General features: G+C 42.0%; 1 protein-coding gene across 3 annotated transcripts in view; it reads left to right on the top strand.

Annotated features, from left to right (window-relative positions):
• Positions 1–9,114: 9,114 nt before the first annotated feature.
• The window catches only part of foxn3 (forkhead box N3), a 393,377-nt gene continuing 379,845 nt past the window's right edge, over positions 9,115–22,646 (top strand). For 2 of the 3 annotated variants that reach the window (XM_070879649.1, XM_070879652.1), the window contains exon 1: positions 9,115–9,330. The gene's annotated coding sequence lies outside the window, so the exon portion shown is untranslated. Of the gene's footprint in view, positions 9,331–16,298; positions 16,464–22,646 lie in introns of those variants that run through there. The other variant, XM_070879650.1, reaches the window with a different exon arrangement.

Here is a 22,646-nt window from a genome sequence, read left to right as displayed (position 1 = left end):
GCAGGCTGACGTTCAGATTGCCAGTGCAGTACCGGTGAGTGTGTGTTTTTTTTATATTTGGGGTATTGATGCCACTTTGAACAATATATTTCTCCTCAAAAATGATTTTTTTTAAATTTGAGTTTTGAGTTCATTTTGGTAGATTAGGATAGAATGCTTCTCTGATACTACAGGTAGGTTCTTCACACCATGTAGACAACATACTTCATTTTGATTCTTCGTTTATATAAAAACACATATTTCTGGTGACTGAAATCTCAGGTTTCACTTCTTTTTAGGGTGTTCCCCACAAGGGCTTAGCTGTACCTAAACTATTAATTTCCAGATGCATTTCATAGTACATGCTTTAAATCTGTAAATTCTCGGTTTTCAGCTGCAGGTGGTTTAAGTATTAAGCTGAAGATTCTGTTAAATGTGACACTAAATTTATGGAAACCTTGAAATTTGTAAGTTCCATATTCTTCCCCTCCACCTCCCCCCCCCCCCCCGCCCCCCGCCCCCAGATCTTGTGCTTGTATAGTTGCTGGCTATTGGTACATATTTACACACTTTTCCTTTTTTTTTTAAATGCGTTGGACAAATAAATGATGGTAACACATATATGGCCTGTAGATGAGAGAACAGTCAGTTCAGAAACTTTTAGACGCTCAGCAGGAAAGAATTGTGCTCACTTGTATATTGAAAAACTGCACCCAATTTCTTCCTCCATTTTGTAAACACTACCCCTTTTGGGCGCAACATGAAATAACTTAACCGACGATAACAAGCGGCTGACTTTTTCAGAAACGTCCTCCAACTTCAGTTAGCTGCTAGGAGCTGTGTGAAATCCATGTGTGTTTGTTCGTTCAGCCTCTTCTTTTTCATCTTTCCTCCCTTTTAAGCAGTGTCTTGCCCTGTGGAGAATCACAAGGGTGAACTGCTGTCCTTCCATTCCATAGGTCATCATAGGCAGTCCCTCGAAACGAGGATGACTTGCTTCCACGCCGAAAAGGGATGAGTTCACAGGTGTTTCAATGAAGGACCTAATATTCCAGATCCCGAACTACATCTTGAAACATAGAAACATAGAAAATAGGTGCAGGAGTAGGCCATTCGGCCCTTCGAGCCTGCACCACTTTTCAATAAGATCATGGTTAATCATGCAACTTCAGTACTCCATTCCTGCTTTCTCTCCATACCCCTTGATCCCTTTAGCCGTAAGGGCCACATCAAACTCCCTTTTGAATATATCTAATGAACTGGCCTCAACAACTTTCTGTGGTAGAAAATTCCACATGCTCACAACTCTCTGAGTGAAGAAGTTTCTCCTCAAGGATTAACCATGGCAAGGATTAACCAAGACGACTGGAGACCAGCTCTGCTGCATGGACCTAGTGCGTACACGTATCGCAGTGTGGGCTGGCCCGTGCTGTCCCTGGGCCCTTGGCTCTTCTGGGCCCCGAACTCTCGCCTCTCCTGGGACCCGATCACATCCCTCTATGAATTCTTGCCTCTCCTTTGCCCCGACCTCGCTGCTCCTGCTGTACCTGCCCGCACTGCAGTCAGCCGTCGCCCTCCTGCAGCAGTACGCGCTGCTCCCTGCAGTGGTATGCCGCCGCACGCTGATGGTCTTGCAGCCTTGTATCCCAGTATACTGTACCTGGGCCCCATCCACACTCTATTCGATGTGCACAGGCATCTTCCACTAGTTCAGGACTTGGAATATCAGGTCCCTCATTGAAACACCTGTGAGCTCATCCCTTGCTGGTGTGGAAGCGGCTCACCCTCACCACGAGGGACTGCCTAATACTATATACTATCCCACTATACTTTAATTTTAGTTGGCATTCATTGTGTATGTAGACATTTGTGAAACTCGTTCCAAGTTTATTTGGTTTAATGCTAAGGAATCCCCATAAATATTTACAGGAGAAAACCAGAATTGCTGATGTATGAAAACAGTCTCCCTAGTTACAAGAATGTTGGCACCTTTGTTGTTCAGTTTGGATGTCCTTGATTTACTGTTTCTATTTTAATCAGAACTTGGACAGGAGATTATTTTGATAAATTGACCAAAAAAATGTTAAACCCGTTTGAATATTGGAACTTGTTCACCCCTCAGCAGCTTAACAGCAGCTGATAAACACAAACTGGACATGCCTGAACCACGACATCATTCAGTGTGTAAAAACCAAAGTCTTAAGGTTTTTTTTAAATCGAGTCCAAAACATCTCTAATGTTTCTTGGTAAGTACCTTGTGCAAATTAAAGACATTTCTGCGGAATATTTTTTAAAGTAAACTGGCTATTTCATGTAAACTAATTTACCGCAATGAGGCAAACTGTTCAAATCACTCATGCAACATAATTCTTCCAATGTTCATTACACTTCTAATTATTCCCTTCTTCCCATTAATGTCCTCTATATATCAGGCAAATGAACCAAAAAATAATCAGTAACTTGTACACTGTAGTGGATTGCGTGAGATTAACTTCACAATCCTTTCCATTTCATGGGTGATGACTTAAGAAAGAAAGACTTGCATTTATATAGCACCTTCTGCGACCTCAGAACGTCCCAAAGCGCTTTACAGCCAATGAAGTACTTTTTTGGAGTGTAGTCACTGTTGTATTGTAGGAAACGCAGCAGCCAATTTGCACTCAGCAAGCTCCCACAAACAGCAATGTGATAATGGCCAGATAATCTATTTTTTGTTATGCTGATTGAGGGATAAATATTGGCCAGGACACCGGGGATAACTCCCCTGCTCTTCTTCGAAATAGTGCCATGGGATCTTTTACATCCACCTGAGAGAGCAGACGGGGCCTTGGTTTAACGTCTCATCCGAAAGACAGTGCAGCACTCCCTCAGTATTTTCAGGTACAGCCCTTTCAACAACAACAACAACAATGACTTGTATTTATATAGCACCTTTAGCGTAGTGAAGGCACTTCACAGGAGTATTATGAGATAAAACATTTGACACCGAGCCACATAAGTAGAAATTAGTGCAGGTGACCAAAAGCTTGGTCAAAGAGGTAGGTTTTAAGGAGCATCTTGAAGGAGGATAGAGAGATAGAGGCAGAGAGGTTTAGGCAAGGAGTTCCAGAGCTTAGGACCAAGGCAACAGAAGGCACAGCCACCAATGGTTGAGCGATTCTGTGTTAATTATGGGGGAACTGTACACTCCATGATTGTTTTTGTATTGCTTGGAGCAGGACTGTTGTTTTGCCTCAGCTCGCTTATCTCCCTGGTGGCGAACTGCTCAGCTCCATCAAACTGCAACAAAAACAGAAAATGCCAGAAAAGCTCAGCAGGTCAGGCAGCATCTGTGGAGAGAGAAACAGAGTTAACGTTTCAGGTCGATGACCCTTCGTCAGAAGGAGAAAAAATTAGAGATGTAACAGATTTTAAGCAAGTACAGAGGCAGAGAAAAGGGAGGGGAGGAAAGTACTAAAGGTAAGATCTGTGATAGGGTGGAAGGCAGGAGAAATTTCTCTGTAGTTATGTAGTTATGTAGTTCAGCATTCTTTTGGCTTTGTTGATTGCTGCTCTGCATTACTTGAACATGGCCAGTGTTGAATCTACTAAGGCTCCTAGGTTTTCAGTATCACCCTTAACTATTTCAACATGATTCCTGGAGTAAGTGAGTCACTTATTTTTCATTCCTGTGTGCAGCACTTTGTTTGCCTGCAATAAATGTCATCTACTATTCGTCTGACTACTTGTACATTTTATCCAACTCATTGTGGTGACACTAAGCTAGGTGGGGCAGTGGAATCAAAGCTCCTCCTCCAATTCTGCTGCCTCTTCTAGTTTGGTGTCATCTTCATATTTGACTACTTGGCATTGAGTATCTATATAAATTAAAAGCATTAGTGGTTCCAACACTCATCATCATCATAGGCAGTCCCTCGGAATCGAGGAAGACTTGCTTCCACTCTTAACATGAGTTCTTAGGTGGCTGTATAGTCCAATACGAGAACCACAGTTTCTGTCACAGGTGGGACTGGAGTGGAACTAAACTGCAGAACCAGTGGGAACCTGTTCAACCTGCGCTGTCTCCAGGCCAGGTCCAAGACCACCCCAACCTCTGTCGTCGAGCTCCAGTATGCGGACGACGCCTGCGTCTGCGCGCACACACAGGCTGAACTCCAGGGCATAGTCAACGTATTTACTGAGGCGTACGAAAGCATGGGCCTTACGCGAAACATCAGTAAGTCAAAAGGTCCTCCACCAGCCTGTCCTCGCCGCACAGCACTGTTCCAACGCTAGGACATTGCACACAGTACTTTCCCCTCCGCCCTATCACACATAACCTGTTTTCTACCAACAGCCTTTTTTTTCTCCATTTCCTAGGGCTTACTGTGAATCTCAACAGCTCTACACTGTCGATGTTTATTTTTTGTTTGGCTTTTGACGGGTTAAATTCATTTACCTAGAACTTTGTAGTTTCCCTGGTTAGAATGTGTTCAAAGTGAGCATGTAAACAAGGTGGGGTAATAAAATATAAGGTCAATATATGGCAAGGTACAACGGTAAATCCAGCCTGAGTAACTGCTTCCTTGTGTGGTCAGTAATACTGGACTCCTTTCAGTGGGTAGAATTTTCTAATTCTAAAGATGTAGACTACAATATCAGCCAAAATGATTACTGCCAGTTGGCCAGTCTAGGGCACATCCAAATTTTGTGGTTGATGGTTCCGTTGATTGGCTACTGAGGAGGCAGCATTTCCTTCTGACCAATCGTACTTTGCATTGGTTGAGGTTGTCACCTCTGAATTCGTACATTACTTTGACTACACTTAAAAAGTACTTCATTGGCTGTGAAGCACTTTGGAATGTCCTGAGGTTGTGAAAGATGCTATATAAATGCAAGTCTTTTCTTTTTTTGGAATGAGGCTAGGTTTCTTTAGGGTTTCTCTTAATAGCTTGGCAGGTAACTAAATTGAAGGTCCTGGATTTGATCCCTGGTCTCACCTGGGACAGAGGCATCAACACTACAGATAGCGTATTGATCCCTGGATTAGAAACATAGAAACATAGAAAATAGGGCCGAATGGCCTGCTCCTGCACCTTCGAGCCTGCACCACCATTCAATACGATCATGGCTGATCATGCAACTTCAGTACCCCACTCCCGCTTTCTCTCTATACCCCCTGATCCCCTTAGCTGTAAGGGCCACATCTAACTCCCTCTTGAATATATCCAACGAACTGGACTCCAAAACTTTCTGCGGTGGAGAACTCCACAGGTTCACCACTCTCTGGGTGAAAAGGTTTCTCCTCATCTCGGTCCTATATAGCTTACCCCTTATCCTTAGACTGTGACCCCTGGTTCTGGGCTTCCCCAACATCGGGAACATTTTTCCTGCATCTAACCTGTCCAGTCCCGTCAGAATTTTATATGTTCCTATGAGATCCCCTCTCATTCTTCTAAATTCCAGTGAGTATAAGCCTAGTCGATCCAGTCTTTCTTCATAGGTCAGTCCTGCCATCCCAGGAATCAGTCTGGTGAACTTTCGCTGCATTCCCTCAATAGCAAACACGTCCTTCCTCAGATTAGGAGACCAAAACTGCACACAATAATCAAGATTGGTGTGAGGTGTGTGTGTGTGTGTGTGTGTGTGGTGGGGGTGCGGGGAGGGGGAGGGGGTAGGAGGGAGAGAGGGGAGAATCAGACTGACTTCCTCCGCGTATCTAAGCTGGGACCCTTACTGGAAAATGTGCTTGTGTTGGTGTAGGGTGAAGAATATGTTGGGCTTGGCTGTGAAACCTCACTCTCGCAGTGGAATAGTCCATTTATAGTCCTGTCTAGGCTAGAGTAAGAAGTAGCCACATCAGCAATGTACTAGAGAGCTGCTAGTCTCTATAGTGTCAGCTGTGACTCAGTGGGTGCCACACTCGCCTCTGAGTCAGAAGGTTGTGGGTTCAAGTCCCACTCCAGGGACTTGAGCACACAAATCCAGGCTGATACTCCAGTGCAGTGCTGAGGGAGTGCTGCACTGTCGGAGGTGCCGCCTTTCAGATGAGACGTCTTTTGTGCTGACACTATAGGGATCAGCAGCTCTCTAGTACATTGCTGATGTGGCTACTTCTTAAACCGAGGCCCCGTCTACTCTCTCAAGTGGACGTAAAAGATCCCATGGCACTATTTCGAAGACGAGCAGGGGAGTTATCCTCGGTGTCCTGTCCAATATTTATCCCTCAATCAGCATAACAAAAACAGATTACCTGGTCATTATCACATTGCTGATTGTGGGAGCTTGCTTGTGTGCAAATTGGCTGCTGCATTTCCCACATTACAACAGTGACTACACTTCAAAAATACATCATTGGCTGTAAAGCACTTTGTGACATCCGGTGGTTGTGAAAAGCGTTATATAAATCCAAGTCTTTCTTTTTATAGAGTCATACAACAGCAAAGGCAGTCTCTTGAGGAGTATAGGGAAATTTGGGGACAAAATAATGTGTGTAACATCTTCACACGAAGGCTGGAGAATTCCAAGGAATTCAGTGTAGCTATAAATTCAGTATTTCCTGAATGTGAACTATTGACAGGCTACCTGCCAGTTCCCAGCAATGACTTGGGAGATTCCTCAGCCATTTTCTGGAAGAATTTATTTTCCAGTTACAGTTGCTGTGTGCAACTTGGCTGCCGTGTTTCCCTAAATTGCAATAGTGACTACACTTTTAAAAGTAGATTGTTAGCTATAAAGTGCTTTTGAGATTTCCTGAGGTTGCGAAAGGTGCTATATAAATGCAAGTTAATCCTTTTTTTTACAATTTCTGGCCCATAATATAGTACAAAATCTGCTGCTTCCATACTGCAAGGCTCAAAGATTTCTTTGTGAATAGTTTTTGCCCAGTACCAAAAGTTCCTAGCATAATCTGTTAATTCTTTGAAGCAGAAGGGGTGGTCAGGGGTGAATGACGAGAGTTGGTCCTGAGCTGCTCTGCATGAGTGCTGAAGCCGCAAGTGTGCATGCAATTCAAAACCAAGGACTGACCCTCCACATGCCCGTAATTCATCCCCTGACCATCTGTTATTGTGTACAAAATATACAAAGCACTTTTCATTCCTGTTTTCCTTTGTGACAGATAGCTAGTGTTGTCCGGGTGAGTGGAGTGCACAAATGAGGATGTAGCTTCACAGTTAGTGATGAATAATGACTGACGCTATGAGTGCGACAGCGCACAATGCCAGATATCCCAACTTTGGAAACTTCGAGTTTTGGTTTCCCTTTTATCCCAGCCTTGGAAACTTCAGTTTTATACACAGTGCCAGAGCAAGTGAATGTTAAAGTTATATTTTTGTGAATATTCTATCAAATTTGCCTAATCAGGAGCTAAACTATTTTGATTCTCTCTTGATCTTGGGCAAAGCAGAGCTAGTATGAAATATGGGGCAATCTGGGGGGTGAAGGGGAAAGATATACCAAGATAATCTTAATTGCAATAGAAAGCCATTGTTAAATGGGAAGTGGTGTGTGTGGTCATCCGCAAAATGCAGATGAGAAAACTGGGCCTTAAATGTTAGTCCGAATTACGGACTGGAAGAATGACCGATGAAGGTCCTTGAACTAGCACAGGCTGGTCATAGATCAAGAGGCAAGAGAAGAAGGAGGTGGCTAGATGATGTGATAGAATGGAGTGGGTGCAATGTCAGAGGCTGAATCAATCCACCTGTGCCCAGCTGGAAAATGTAAAGATTTTGATCACCAACCTCCAGAGTAGGCAGATTGAGATAGTTAAGAAATCTGTAAAGTATCTTGGGTGGAAGATGCACAAATGTATACATAAGAAGATAAGAATTAGGAGCAGGAGTAGACCATATGGCCCCTCGAGTCTGCACCGCCATTCAATAAGATCATGGCCGCTCTTTAACCTCAACTCCACTTTCCAGCTTGATCTCCATAGCCCTTGATTCCACTACAATCCAAAAAATCTATCTATCCTAGCCTATATATGAAAATATAAAAATATGTCTTGTGAGCTGTAAAGAGGTCCAGTTTTTCTTCCTTCAGATCTTTTTGAGATATGCAAATTCTGCTACCTAACATAAGAACATAAGAAATAGGAGCAGGAGTAGGCTGTATGGCCCCTCGAGCCTGCTCCACCATTTAATACAATCATGACTGATCTGATCATGGACTCAGGTCCACTTCCCTGCCTGCTCCCCATAACCACTTAATCCCTTATCGTTTAAGAAACTGTCTATTTCTGTCTTAAATGTATTCAATGTCCCAGCTTCCACAGCTCTCTGAGGCAGCGAATTCCACAGATTCACAACCCTCTGAGAGAAGAAATTCTTCCTCATCTGTTTTAAATGGGTGGCCCCTTAGTCAAAGATTATGCCCCCTAGTTCTAGGGGCTGCCGAGAATAGGCCGGGTCCCTTTGAGGGACAAGGCTCTCCTCCGTGCCCCTGCCCTCTCTCCTTACACCAATGGGCTTGTTTGGGGGTGGGCAAGGCTGGGACTGTAATGTATGCACCTGTGAGTATGCTCACAGGATTGAAGAGCTGTTGGCGGAGGGGAGCAGGCAGGTCGGAAGGCCTCTCGTAGGACTGCTCCTGGGCTTGGCCAAGGTAGCCATTAACAGGTCCAGGCAGCGGGCGATTGAGGGAGTCGGGTCATTCTGCCCGACTGCTTGCCTCTCTTCCGCAGTTACATTCACGCCAGGGTGACCCCGGAGATGGAGCACACGGTGTCCACCGGTACGCTCGCTGCCTTCTGCGAGAGGTGGGCACCGGAGGGACTGGAGTGCATTATTTCAACAGGGAGCAAAATTCTAATTCCCATCAGTGGAAACATCCTCTCTGTATCCAGCTTGTCTAGCCCCCTCATAATCTTACACGTTTCTATAAGATCACCTCTCATCCTTTTGAATTCCAATGTTGGAAGTGCAGTCTGTGAGCAGCATTGCTGAAATTTGCCTCCCTAGAAAGTATTCTCTCTCTCTCTCTTTCTATTGTTTTTTCTCCGTTGTTGACAAAACGACCTTGCGAAGGGGGTTAGCGAGCACTGGAGTTACCAGCACAGCATAGCGTGTGTGGGGAGGGGAGCGTTAGGACCTGGAGGACATCGCTCTTCCCCGTGTGGTGCGATGAGTTGGAAAAAGACAGAAAGGAATCGAGGACGCATCAGCGTGCGGGCTGCGATTTTTTGTTACTCTGCTTGGGATATTTATTTGAGCAGCTCCGAGGGAAGGATTACCACGAAAATACTAACACTGAAGCAAGACCCAGTATGTGAGGATTACCGGGAGGACTATGAGCTGGAAATCGTTGCATTTGTAGCCAGGGCGGATGCGGAGTGCACTGGCAGAGGAGAGCGAGCACGGGATTAAAAAGGTTACTAAAATCAGCATCTCAGCCCAGCTTTTAATCTTTGCTCGCCGGCTCTGATTTTTGGTTGAATGTTTGCCGGGCGCTTGGGCAAGTCGCCGTGTGCTGTCGCCGCTCCTTGTTGCTGCAGTGGCCACAATTTTAATTCTACACATACATACCTGATGAGCGATGGCTTTGCAAAATATTTCTACCATCCCAGATCCGAGCGACCAAAAATAAATAAATAAAAGGGAGCTGGGCCAATGTTCAAAGGCTTGCAGCAGTCTTTCTCTTTGCTGTCGGTGACCCTGTGCTGTACACAGGGCGGCAGAGCAGGGTCTGTGTGCAAGCCGGGCTCTCTCGCTCTCTCTTTGGCAATCGTGTATCTGCAAAAATCCATCAGGGACGGGCTATTCGGTTGTTCCCTGTGGCGATTGTCATTTATTATGTGCTTCCAGTTCATTGAAACCATAGATGTTCAGCAATAGCAGCCAGCACTTACCATTTATTATTCTCACTTCCTGAATTGCCTTTATTAAATAACTGCCTGCCCCTTGCCTTGTTGTCGTGTGTGTGTGTGTGTGTGTGTCCTGGTCAGTCCCTCGGAATGGAGGTGTCGACTTGCGTTTTCACAACATACATATAAAACAAATTGCATCGTGTATGAGCTGACTTAACGGATGCTTGTTTGGACCAGTGCATTATTAACGCCTCCTAACTTTAATAAAGATGCAGGAGATATGGATTGTATTAGTGGAGGGTTTGTTGCCCAGTGGGGTTTAAAATCTGTAAAGATTAATTTTTTTTGCGGTAGGAAGTGGGTGATTTTCATGTCTTGAAATATATTTATAAATGTAGGAAGGCACTAAAGTGAGTGAAGTATGCTCAACTGTGATGCCTCAGGTTGTTGTCTCTCTCCAGACATCTCGTTATTGCCTCGTTCTCCCCATACTATGTCATTTGTTGTGCAAATTCTGAACAGTTCAGAGAGTTTTTAACAGAAAGTTTGTGCTCATTATTTATATCAGATGAGGTGTTTAAGCCGAGTTCCCCTCTCCCTGTTCTGATCGTTCAGGTGGATGCTAAAGATCCCATGGCGCTGTTTGAAGATGAGGAGGGACTTCTCCTTGTATCCTGGCCAACATTCGCCCCTCAGCTAAACAAACAAACGATTGAACGGCCATTGATCTCATAGCTGTTTCTGGGACATTGGTACCAAATTTGCTACATTTAAAACAAAAGCAATTGATTGTGTAAAGTGCATTGAGACAATTGAAGTAAATGCTCTGTTGTAACCTGTAGACAAATATACTTGATTCTAAGATTCATCGCAGCATCAACTTCTTGTTTCTCACGATTTTGAAACTGGAACTCCTAACCCCTTTGATCTTGCTATCTTGCTACAATGTGCAGGAATTAAAAACCCAAAGTAGCTGGCATCTAATCACTGCTTCTTGATTTTTATCTTGCCTTCTGTGCAGCTATTTGCATTCTTGTTGACTTGCAGTACGGAGTTTGGCCCCTTTTGCATAGGTTTCTCGGCTTAAAACAATGTAGCTCTTTGGTATACTGAGTTTTTACTGGAGCATCCAAGGTGACTTTGTATAGCTGGGGTTACATTCTGTGCTCAGTTGATACATGTGTGTCTGTGTGTAACTGTACGTTTGTGTATATTAACAAAGTAAATTTTTTGCTAAGCCAGTATATTTAGTCAGATTTTTCCTGAAGAGTTGTTTGTTTTCTTCTTGCTAGTTTCCTTGCAGTATTATTCTGCCAGCACAGGAAGTGACACGCAGTGATGAAGTATGTTTTTGTTTTTGGATTAAATTGCTGATCTTTAAAAAAATGCATTTTTGTCTCATGTGCTTTGCCTTAGTCATAATTCTAGACAGAAATTATTTCTTTATCTCAGCTGGACCTTCTTGGGGAGGTGCCAGACCGAGGTATGGTGCTTCCCTGGAGGGCAAAAGATCTCTGGGAGAGTTAGACTTCTCTGAGCTGTACAGGGAACCCAATTTTACAATATTTTTAAAACAAAAAGTTCCAAAATGATTCCAGAAACTTCCTTGCTGTATCTCCCCATAGTATGTAAATATTTTTAAATCTATTTTTCCTCACTTTTTGTGTTGTATGCTTTGTGCTGGGTGGGCTTGGCACAGGGCAGAACAGGCTTCAACACTTCTGGCAGACAGTGATCATTGACTTAAAGCAACCCAAAGCCTTCTCTAAAGCAAAGTATGTTAAGTAATAAAATGCTGGAGTTACAAAACAATATTAGTGCTGAGGTGGAAGAAAGCTTGTTATGCTGGATTTATTTAAAGTCATTTTGTGTTTAATGAATATCTTGTTTTCATATCGCCACAAGTATTGCCACAAAGCTAGCGCTTTGAACTTTGAACTGTTCTATTCAGCAAATTTCTAAAATCGTTGAAGAAATCTAGTTTTCAACAATATTGGAATAGTGTTGTCATGGCTGAGTTTTCAAAGCTCAATATTGAGGTTGAAAGAGTATGAATTAAAACCCTTTTCCCAAATACAGATCACCAAAGCTAAGTTTTAGTATCGATATTGTAACAATGGCCAAATATTTCCTCTCTTCATTTGGTGTCGCAAAATTGTAAACGTTGTTACAAATTTCTTAACAATTTTGCTACTCAGGTACAGAAAAAGTCTCAACGCTTCTGTGTTTAATGTTTTTGGTATCGTTTGAACTGTCACACGGCCCAACCTCTGGAAAACATATTTTCCTGTTCATTTCTAATCCCCAATGCTACAGATAAATGCCTCAAAACCGGGCGGAATTTACTTTGCAATTTCACTGGCATAAGCTGAAGTAATCTCATTCATTTTATTTTGGTATAGGGATACTGCTATCGTTCTCAAAAGCTTAGCGATCACTCAACAGCTGTTTTTAATATTTATCAGCCTTTCTTGTGGGAAATGCTATGTTTTCCATGATCTAAATTTTTTTAAAAAGAGGTAATCGTCTTGACAGTGCATGTTAAACGAAACTAAAAGAAACATATTAAATTAATTTTCTGTCATCAAAACTTGTCAAACACAAATGACTTGCTGTTTGGAATGAAATGATTGCTGTGTTGGCAACTATCAGTTTTCCTCTAACTGACAATGTTGCATACTTTTGCGAAGGGGCATATGGTATTTAATAGTGGAGTGGGATGGACTGCCTCTGGTCGTTGACCCCTATAAGGTAACCTGCATGTTACAGTACATTTTCTAATGGCTGCTTTTTAAAAATAAAATCTATACCTTATTGATACTGTACCAAGTATTTTAACTACATTTGATACAGAAATGACATTGGCTTCTTGGTTATTTTGTCAGATATGCAAACCAAGGCTACAAAATTCTTAATTGCTATTTTAGAAAAAGCAAATTTCAAGACATAAGCATTGAGTTCATCTACTAAACAAGTGAGTCTTATAATGAGATCTGCAAAATGTAGTTTACAGCCCAGGGTAGATAGTCACAAAAGCTTGTGATTTTAGATTTTCTTTGGTTGGGGAAAGAAGAAGAGAGAGAGAAAATGGAACTAAACATCTGCATTATTAAAGGGAATTATTTACTGAGGGAAATTTGAAATACAATATTGCATTGTTTAAAAGGGATGCATTAAGTTGCAGAAAGGTACAATTTTCACTCCAGTTTATGATTTTCCTGGGAATTGGCATAATACAGCTCAAATGTGTATTCCTCTTTCCACTGGACCAAGATATCGACATCAAACGATTTGCAGGGCGACATTCATGTCCTCAGAACATCCCAAGGTGCTTCACAGCCAATGAGTTACTTTTCAAGTGTCGTCACTTGTGCAGGTGAATACGACAGACAGTCTGTCACAGCAAGGTCCCACAAACAGCAAATGAGATTAATGACCAGTTAATTTGTCTGGTGGTGTTGGTTGATGGGAAGCAAATAACACACATGGAGAACCGAGGAGAATTCTTTTACAGACTTTTGCAAAGTCGTGCTGTAAATCAGAAAAATGACATTGATGCAATTAAGTTTTTTCTGCCACCGTTTTGCGCATCTATACAAATCGAGCAAAGCGTTTTTAATGTGTGTGGTTCTTGATTTATTCAAATACTATACTTTCCAGCGAAAAGCCCCCTGACATCGTGGCCATGCGTCATTAAATTTCTAACTGCTAATGATTCTGATGCTAGCCAAGTTGTGGAAGAGGGCTGGTCTTATTTACTTTTGTCAATATGATGTCAATCATATACAATTCAAGCTGTTATTTATTCCCCTCTTTCTCTATTTAAATTGCAGTTCAGTGATAACTGGTATCTGTTGAAACTTCCCATCGGGCTGTTATTGGGTTTTTGGGAGGAACCGCCGGTTCCAGAGTTTGATGTGCAAAGTGGGAAGGGGGTGAGGGAGGGTGGGAGAGAAACTCATGGCAGAGTGTAGATGCACACATTGCTATGTATTGCCTGCTGCTGTTCATTTAAAACCAGAAGTACATTCCATGCCAGTAGGCCCTGTTGAAAAAACTCCAGATTAAACAAATAGTGATGTGCTGCTGAACTTTTTCACTGAAGCCGGACCAATAGGAGAGAGTGCACACTGCTTTTTAAATCTGACTTTAGTGGATTTGAGGAACTGGGATAGTCCAGAACAGAAGTACTAGACTCCTGCTAGTTCCTAAGCTAGCAGCAAGTGTGTTTTTATTTAATCGGTCTGACTACGAACCAATGTTTTCAAATACTACCAATGTATCTTTTGGGGCGGGGCGGGGTGCGGAAATAAATAAGTAAATGTATTAAAACTATGCATTGGATGTCTAGGAGTAGCAGTGTTAAAACAAAATTTATCGTAATGTCTCTTTGCCAGTGATTATCGACTGAGTTTCATAATGTTATCAGTATTTATTTTCTGTGTGGGGCTGATTTAAGGAGTGACGCTATTGAAAATAAATGACTGCATTTAGTTTTGGAGAACTTTGTGTTTCCTGTAAGGACAGGATATCTGACTTAAAAAAGTTAAACATTTCTGAGTGGCCACAGCCCAGCGGTCTATTTAGGCTGTATATTTTGTTTACTTCATCCCTTCAAGTGTTTAAAGAGTACTGTATTCATTCTGAGAATCCTAGAATAGTACAGCACAGATGGAGGCCATTCGTCCCATCGAGTCTGCACCAGCTATTTCGAAGAGGAAACCAGCCGCTATCAGGCAGTGCATTCCAAATCCTAACCACTCGCTGCATAAAGAAAGTATTTCCTCATGTTGCCCCTGGTTCTTTTGACAATCACCTTAAATCTGTGCCCTCTGGTTATTGACCCTTCCGCCTTTGGCAACTGTTTCTCTTTATTTACTCTATCTGAACCTTTCATGACACCTCTATCAAATCTCCTCAGCCTTCTCTGCTCTAGGAAGAACAACCCTAGCTTTTCCAGTCTATCAACAATGCCTCATCCCCTGGAACCATTCTAGTAAATCTCTTCTGTACCCTCTCCAAAGCTGACACGTCCTTCCTAAAGTGTGGTGCCCAGAATTGGACGCATTACTCCAGCTGGGGCCGGACTAGTGTTTTATATCGGTTTATTTTTGTTTGGAGAATACTCCATGTGATGGCGTGCTTTAGTTGAGATGTGCTAATGCATAGCTTGCATGTGATGTAATTGTGACATGACTCTCAGCTGCTCCAGCTCTTCTCCCTCCTTTGTAACAAAGCCTTTTATTGGAAACACTGAAATCCACATAGTGCTTAATGTCTATGCCATCTGCAAAAGTATGACTTGCACAAGCACTGTTACTAAGACTTAACAGCCATTTCTCCTGGATTGAGAGCCTTTTGAATTCACAAAACAGAACATTAGGCTAAAAGTCTTCTGCAGCTTGAATTCTTTTAAAATATTGTCTGATATTCTTATCCAAAACACAGTTTGTTTCATTACCAAAGTTTAAACCATGCCCTCTTGTGGATGAGATACTGTTGTCAAGAGGCTCGTGTGGTTGTAAAAGACGTGTTCAGATTCGCTCATTCGTGCTGGCACAGGAAGTTCAGGGTGTCCAATAACCGACCAGAGGCACAGTTGCCATGGAGATTAAGATAAGACACCCCCACCTTCTTAAAAAGGATATCTGTATTTCTGTTCAGATGCATGAAGCATTAGCCTCTGCTAGCTTTCCCATGTCATCTGTTGAAACCTGAGTACGTGCCTGTCAAATGAAGGTCATTTATTCAATTGCTGATGTGGTACCACAACTTTAGTCAGCAGGGTTTTCCTTTTTTATCTTAAAAATGTAGTTATAATGTTACATGCATTAAAAGAAAAAAAAATGTAAGTAATGCTTACACTGAAGAATTTAGTTTATTTACTCCTGGTGATTAGTTAGTTAGCAGGAATGTTGCAGAAAGTAAACTGACCTAAATGTGAAACTTGCTGCAAGACATCTGCATGGAGAAATCCATTCTGGGCAGCTGTCCTTGTTCTCTCTGTGCCTAACAGGCTGTCCTCTCTGCGTGAATGCACTGCAGCCTGACGTCCCAAAAGCAACGGTTGTGTTTGCTTGATTCAAATCTCCTCTCTGAAACCTGCAGCTTAGGCTTCTTTCAAGGGAGAGTGTATGGCTGATGTTTTGGCTTTGCTTATTTGTTGGTGTACAATTGGTTGAATGATGATCGGCTGCACGTGCGCAACATAGATTCAAATTAAATTTAAAATAAACAAAATCAGCTGCTTTAAAAAAACACAATCACCACCATAAAAAGAGCTATTCAGTAAACCTAGTAAGGTAACTATTAATTTTAGAAATCAATTTATTTGAAACGTTTTTGATCTTGCATTAAAAAGAATGCGCAAATAAAAATGAAGTCGTACAGCAACATGCATAAGTTCAAGGATTTCCTGTTGGTGGGAGCTGTGTTTTATCTGAGGGAAGGTCCGTTGACAGGAAATGTGTCAGTGGCTTGTTTTCTTGAACTGAAGGAAGTGAAAAGGATTCAATGACTTGCGGACTGTGTACACAGCTCCCTTCTGTTTTCAAAGCTTCTTTTTTAAAAAAGAAAAAGGTTTTTTTTAAATAGTTCAGCAACACCAGTCATGGGCTTTGATCTTCACATCTGAACCTGGAGTTCAGGGAAATTGTACTTGGAGAAAGTGATGCCGTTTTCTTCTTCTTCTTAAGAGGTATTGAAGTCTCTTGCTGTTTCAGTATCTTCGAACTGAAAGTATGTTGAACTATGGCTCGTGTCAGAGGTCCTTGTTTGTATCAGTATTTGACATTCTGAACATAATTGAACTATAGATGTTGGAGCAACTGTGGAAAGGTTTGAGTGTAGTGGTTTGTGCACTTGGCTGTTAGTGAGTGGGCAGCCGTTTACTTCTCTGTCTTCAGTTCCAAACTGCCTCTCTCAGTCGTCCACACAACAGCCATATGTTGAAATAGCTGCCTGAGAAGTACTTTGTGGTTTATGTAACCAATTTGTGCTTCTTCTTAAGACTTGACAGTTCAGGATGTTTTTTTCTTTAAAAAATGGCACTTTTGTGTATATGCCTTGGGACGAACTAATCAATAATAATATAAATATTAATTAGTTTGATCTTTTTTCTTCAGTTTTTAAAAAAGTTTTCTTGAGAGAAAAAAATATTATGTATACTATTGTGTGAAAGTGTAGGACTGAAAAAAACAATATCCTTTTACCTATAGACTCGACATTGACTCAAATTATAACATTAATTCAGTCAGCAAATTGAGTGACAGTAAATATTTCACTAAAATGATCAGAGCGAAGGTGGGGTTTCATGCAAGGGGCAGTGTGCTATTAATTTTTCAATGTGCAATAAACCCAGAGGAAAATTAGAACTGTATCATTAAACCTAAAACCGATTGTTGTAATTATGAGGTGTTCAAATGTACATCCAAAGCAGAATGACAAAAGGCGCAGAGAATTTTCAGAACGTATCTTTCACGGCTGAGATCCTTGATTCTTTTGAAATAATCATTAGAATATCGACATAATATAAACAGTTAAGCATGCATTCTTTTTGGCTTCTTTTAAAATCATAATTTTATTTAACTCCGTACAATATTGTGTTTAATGCCATTTTGATGACACGCTTGCACTGATCTGCCTAGTTCTGTATATTTCTCTCAATCATGTCACATTTTACTTCCTTAGCTGACTCGTTACTAGATCTAAGAACAGTCTTTATTATACGTGGATTGTATTTATCACAAGACACTGGTCTCACTGTTTCAAATGTGGATCTATCTGAGAGCTAATTATGTCAGACAAGTATTTGCTTGCATGCCTTAAATTCCCATCCTTCGCCTGCAGAAAGCATAGGTTAAATGGCATTGCAGGAGTAACTTTTGCCAGTAGGTCACTGTATTCACTCAATGAACTGCATGCCTTTGCTTTTAAGCAAATTAATCATTTTATATTTTCTGATACTTTATTTCCATATGATTTTCCCAGAATCCAGCTGAACTTGCCATCATCAAATTCTTATCCCTAAAAGTCTGTTGTGAAGTCAGGCTACCTGAATTATGTTTCCTAGATTACAACAGTGACGGCACTCCAAAAGTACTTCATTGGCTGAAAAACATTTTGAGGTGCCCTGTAGACGTGAAAGGCGCTATTTAAATGCACGTCTTTCTCTTTTTCTCTCTCGCCCCCTCTCTCGCGCTCTCTTTCTCTCGCTCTCTTTCACTCTCTTTCTTTCTTTTCTCTCTCGCTTTCTTTCTCTCACTCTCTCTCTCTCACGCTCTCTCTCTCGCTTCTTTGATTCTGCTGATATGCCCAGAATATTCAGATTCTGCGCTTTACCAATTAATTTATTTGCTTAGATACACGGTCCTTCCAATTAATCTATATATTTGAGGACTCTGTTAAATTATAATCAGAAATATAGCCTGATGTAGAGTTTCTCTAAATGTCAGCTGTGGCTCAGTGGGTAGCACTTTCCCCTCTGAGTCAGAAGATTGTGGGTTTAAGTCCCACTCCAGGCACTTGAACATAAAAGTCCCACACTCCAGTGCCAGTACTGAGGGAGTTTCGAAGAAGAGCTGGGGAGTAACCCCTGGTGTCCTGGCCAATATTTATCCCTCAATCAACATCACTAAAACAGATTATCTGACCTTTATCACATTGCTGTTTGTGGGAGCTTGCTGTGTGCAAATTGGCTGCTGCGTTTCCTACATTACAACAGTGACTACACTTCACAAAGTACATTAATTGGCTGCAAAGTGCTTTGGGTGGTCATGAAAGATCTATATAAACGCAGGTCTGTCTTTTCCTTTTTCTTGTGGAGCCTTTGAGTTAATATACGGGTGAATGTTAAATAACAAACAGTGCTTTTATTTTTCAAGTAGTACCCTGACTTGTTGAATTAATTTGTTGGAATTGTTTTCCCTTTCTTGCCAAATGTAACTATTTTTTAAAGAAGTAAACTGTATAGTTAGTAAGTTATAGTAACTTGCACACAACGCATTAAGATTACAAGTGGATATCATCGAGTCTGAGCGGTTACACGTAACACTATTCAGTAAATATAAATTGTGTAGTTATGAGAATCGGCATGTTACCAAATCATGCTCAAGACTTTTTCCTGTACTTTTCCTTGTACAGACATGCAAAGGAGAGATAAAGGTATGTATTCTAGTGAGGTGGCTTAAATGTACTCTGGACAGTTACATCTTTGACTGATTTAGCAAGTTATCTTGAACAATTTGGCCCGGAGTTCAAAACTTTCATCTCTTTATTAAAGGTGAAAATGTTGAGCTGAGGGAAAATCTACTTGTTAAACCAGGGTTAGGAAAAGGAAGTGTTAGATTTTCTCATTGAATCATATAGAATGTTATGACATGTACTCTCCGAACTTGACCGAAGTTGTCTTTGAGGAGCTGGTCCTCAATCAGTAGTCAGTTTTCAACATTGTTCTATTTCTACACACAATCCTTCCTCCTCTCTTCCCCCCCACTTCACTTTCCAGGCTGGCAGATTCTCGCATCCGCCTGAAGTTATTGCCCGGGTGTGGGCTTGATGGATCTGCACACTTATTAGTAGATCTTGGGTGGCAGGGAATAGGTCTCTGTTTTAAAATGTCTACAGAGATACTCAGAAATTATACAAGATAATGCTCTTTATCTGAATTCTGCAAAATTCTTGATCTCAACATCCATTTTGCGTTGTTGGTCTTGGCTCTTGGTAGCCATTTTGAATCGGGAAGCACAATTGACAGTACAACCCAGGAAAATATAATTTTCTTATCCTGCGAGTGTGGTGGCTTATTTCCCATTTTAAGTATGTTAATTCCTCCCCTTGTATAGCGATTCAGGGAATTGACAAAAATAATCTTTTTAGACAGTAGCACAAAATAGGTAGTGATAGTGACTGAGCAATTTTGTTTACCTTTCACTCTAAAAGCTTTTTTTTTCCAAAAATATTATTTGTAATTACTAGTTTGTTACCTGTGGTACAGTGTTTGGGCAAAAATGAAGAATGGTTTTCTGTTGCACTCAATGGTATCATCGTCATCATAGGCAGTCCCTCGGAGTCGAGGAAGACTTGCTTCCACTCTAAAAGTGAGTTCTCAGATGGCTGAAGAGTTCAATGTGGGACCTACAGTCTCTGTCACAGGTGGGACAGGCAGCGGTTGGAGGAAAGGGAGGGTGGGACAGGTTTGCCGCACGCTCTTTCCGCTGTCTGCGCTTGATTTCTGCATGCTCTCGGCGATGAGACTCGAGGTGCTCAGAGCCCTCCCGGATGCTCTTCCTCCACTTAGGGCGGTCTTTGGCCAGGGACTCCCAGATGTCGGTGGGGATGTTGCACTTTATCAGGGAGGCTTTGAGGGTGTCCTTGTAACGTTTCCTCTGCCCAACTGGGCTCGCTTGCTGTGATGAAGCTATATAACTATATATTACCTATAACACTTTGTGGTATGTTATGTTGCTTGCATGTCAAAAGGCAAAAAACTGATCACCTTTTATTTATTATCGATATATAAATAGGTGTTTTTAACCCGAATTTCCAGTTGGTATTGCTCATCCTAAAAAGTAAACAAATGAATCGAGTATAATTATATGCATCCACTGCCTGTCTGTAATGCCCATCCGGCTTTCTAATAGTGCTGCATTAATGGCCACAGTTAAGAAAAAATGACCTTTCAATCCCTGCACTGTCCCTGATGGGCTCATCCAGGCATTAAAATTGTGTTTAATGATGGCTAAATTTGCAAAGGTCCCCTTGTTTCATTGCTATGTAATGCAAGATTAAAAATTCTCCTGCAGGTTAAAATCCATGTGAATCACCTGGTTACCATCTTTTTGCATCTGATTATACTTTTGCTAAGAATCACGATGAATGGTAACCAGGTGATTTATTTATATCGTGCCTTTCACATTTTCAGGATGTCCCAAAGTTCACCACAGCCAATCAATTACTTTTGAACTGTGGTCACCACTTGCGTAGGCAAGTGACAAGTAGGCAAGAGGGAAGTGACCGGGGCCCAGGAGAGGCGAGGACCGAGAGCCAGCACAGGCCAGCCCACACTGCGATATGTGTGCGCACTAGGTTCGTGCAGCAGAGCTGGTCTCCAGTCGTCTCGGGTAATCCTTGCCACTGGACCAAGACCTAGCTCTGTCAAGCCCATGGGGTGGCTGATGTGCAACGGCCACCACACGTTAAAAAAATCCACGCACAGGCATCTTCCATCCTTCAACATGTAGTTCGGGACCTGGAATATTAGGTCCTTCACCTGTGAACTCATCCCTTTTTGGCATGGAAACAAGTCATCCTCGCTTTGAGGGGCTGCCTATGACTGACTGACTGACTGAGGCAAGTGCACCAACCAATTAGCGCACAACAAGGTCTCTCAAAAAACAAATTGGATGAATGATCAGTTATTCTGTTGGTTGAGGGAAGAATGTTGACCAGGACACAGGGAGAACTCCGTGTTCCGGGCTCTTTTACATCCACTTGAGCAGGCAGACGGGCCTGGGAGCATCACAGCTGATAGAGACTGTGCCTAACCATATGACTGAAACCACATTCGTTGTCAAGGTTCAGTATTAACCAGATGTGACATAGCACACAGATAGTTTTAAAACCCCACTCCCCAAACTGTGAAATAAATACGGCCTCCGTACATACCAGGTGTTACTTAGATAAGTACTATCGAATCACAAACAAAATCGTTCCGGGAATGGGAGAGATTAAGTAAACCAACCTATTATTTTTGCAATTTCCTTGCAAGGGGTTCTTTGCACGCAAGAGATTAATTTGTTGCTTTGACAAAGATTAAAGGTGGGGGAGGGTGCGAGGGAATAAATTAAAATAATGCCCCAGCCTCTGTGGGAAGGTACAGCCTCGACGATGAGACTCAATGTACTCTTCATCTTTTCTTGTAGAACTAAAATCCTTTTCTTTTTATATTGGTTGTTAATCTAGACAATAACTTGCAAGTGTGCTATATTTCTACACTGTCGTGGAGTCTGCATCTGTTAGTCTCGTTTTTTGAAGGATCCAATCAACAGTTATGTTTAGCAGGAGCCAATTGGAAATAAGAAAGTGAATGGGTACAACTTGTTATTGGTAAAGACTGATTTGTAAAATGAGTAGCTGTATATGGTAGTTCAGGGTGTCCCGATGTTTATTCTTTGTAGGCCACAATAGATGCTTATCATAGAGCTTTGACCGCTCTAGAATCATTGGGCCCAAGTTTCCACATGATTCGCGCCTGATTTTTAGGAGCAACTGGTGGAGAACGGACTATTTTAGAAATCGCAATTCTCCACATTTTTTTTTCTGCAGTTCTAGTCAGGTAGAACAGTTCTAGTTTAGAACAGAATTTTTTCTTCAAAAGGGGGCGTGTCCGGCCACTGACGCCTGATTTGAAAGTTTCCACAGTGAAAACATACTCCAAACTAAAGTAGAATGGAGCCAGTGAAGATTTTTGTAGAACTGAAAAAACCTGTTCTACACATTAAAAAATCAGGCGCAGGTTACAAATTAGGCGTCCAGAACGAGGTGGGGGGGAGGGGGGGGAAGGGAAGTCATTAAATTCTACAATAAATCCTTATTTATACTTCTACAAATATTATACAAATAAATTCGACTTGAATAAACATTTATAAGCCAAGAAAAGATTAAATAAACCATCTTCCTACCTGTGTGAAAGTGCTTCAGCCAGGGAGAATTCTGCAGCCGTTCGTGCCGCTGAGCGGGAGGGGGAGAGAGAGAGAGAGGGGAGGGAGGGGAGGGGAGGGAGATAGAGAGGGAGGGAGGGAGGGGGAGAGAGGGAGGGAGGGAGAGAGAGGGAGGGGGAGGGAGGGGGAGAGAGGGAGGGGGAGGGGGGGAGAGAGGGAGG

This window comes from Pristiophorus japonicus, chromosome 4 (assembly GCF_044704955.1).
Source record: "Pristiophorus japonicus isolate sPriJap1 chromosome 4, sPriJap1.hap1, whole genome shotgun sequence".
Classification (NCBI taxonomy): domain Eukaryota; kingdom Metazoa; phylum Chordata; class Chondrichthyes; family Pristiophoridae; genus Pristiophorus; species Pristiophorus japonicus.
The sequence above is the reverse complement of the archived record's forward strand: the minus strand, read 5'-3'. Positions and strand labels throughout refer to the sequence as shown.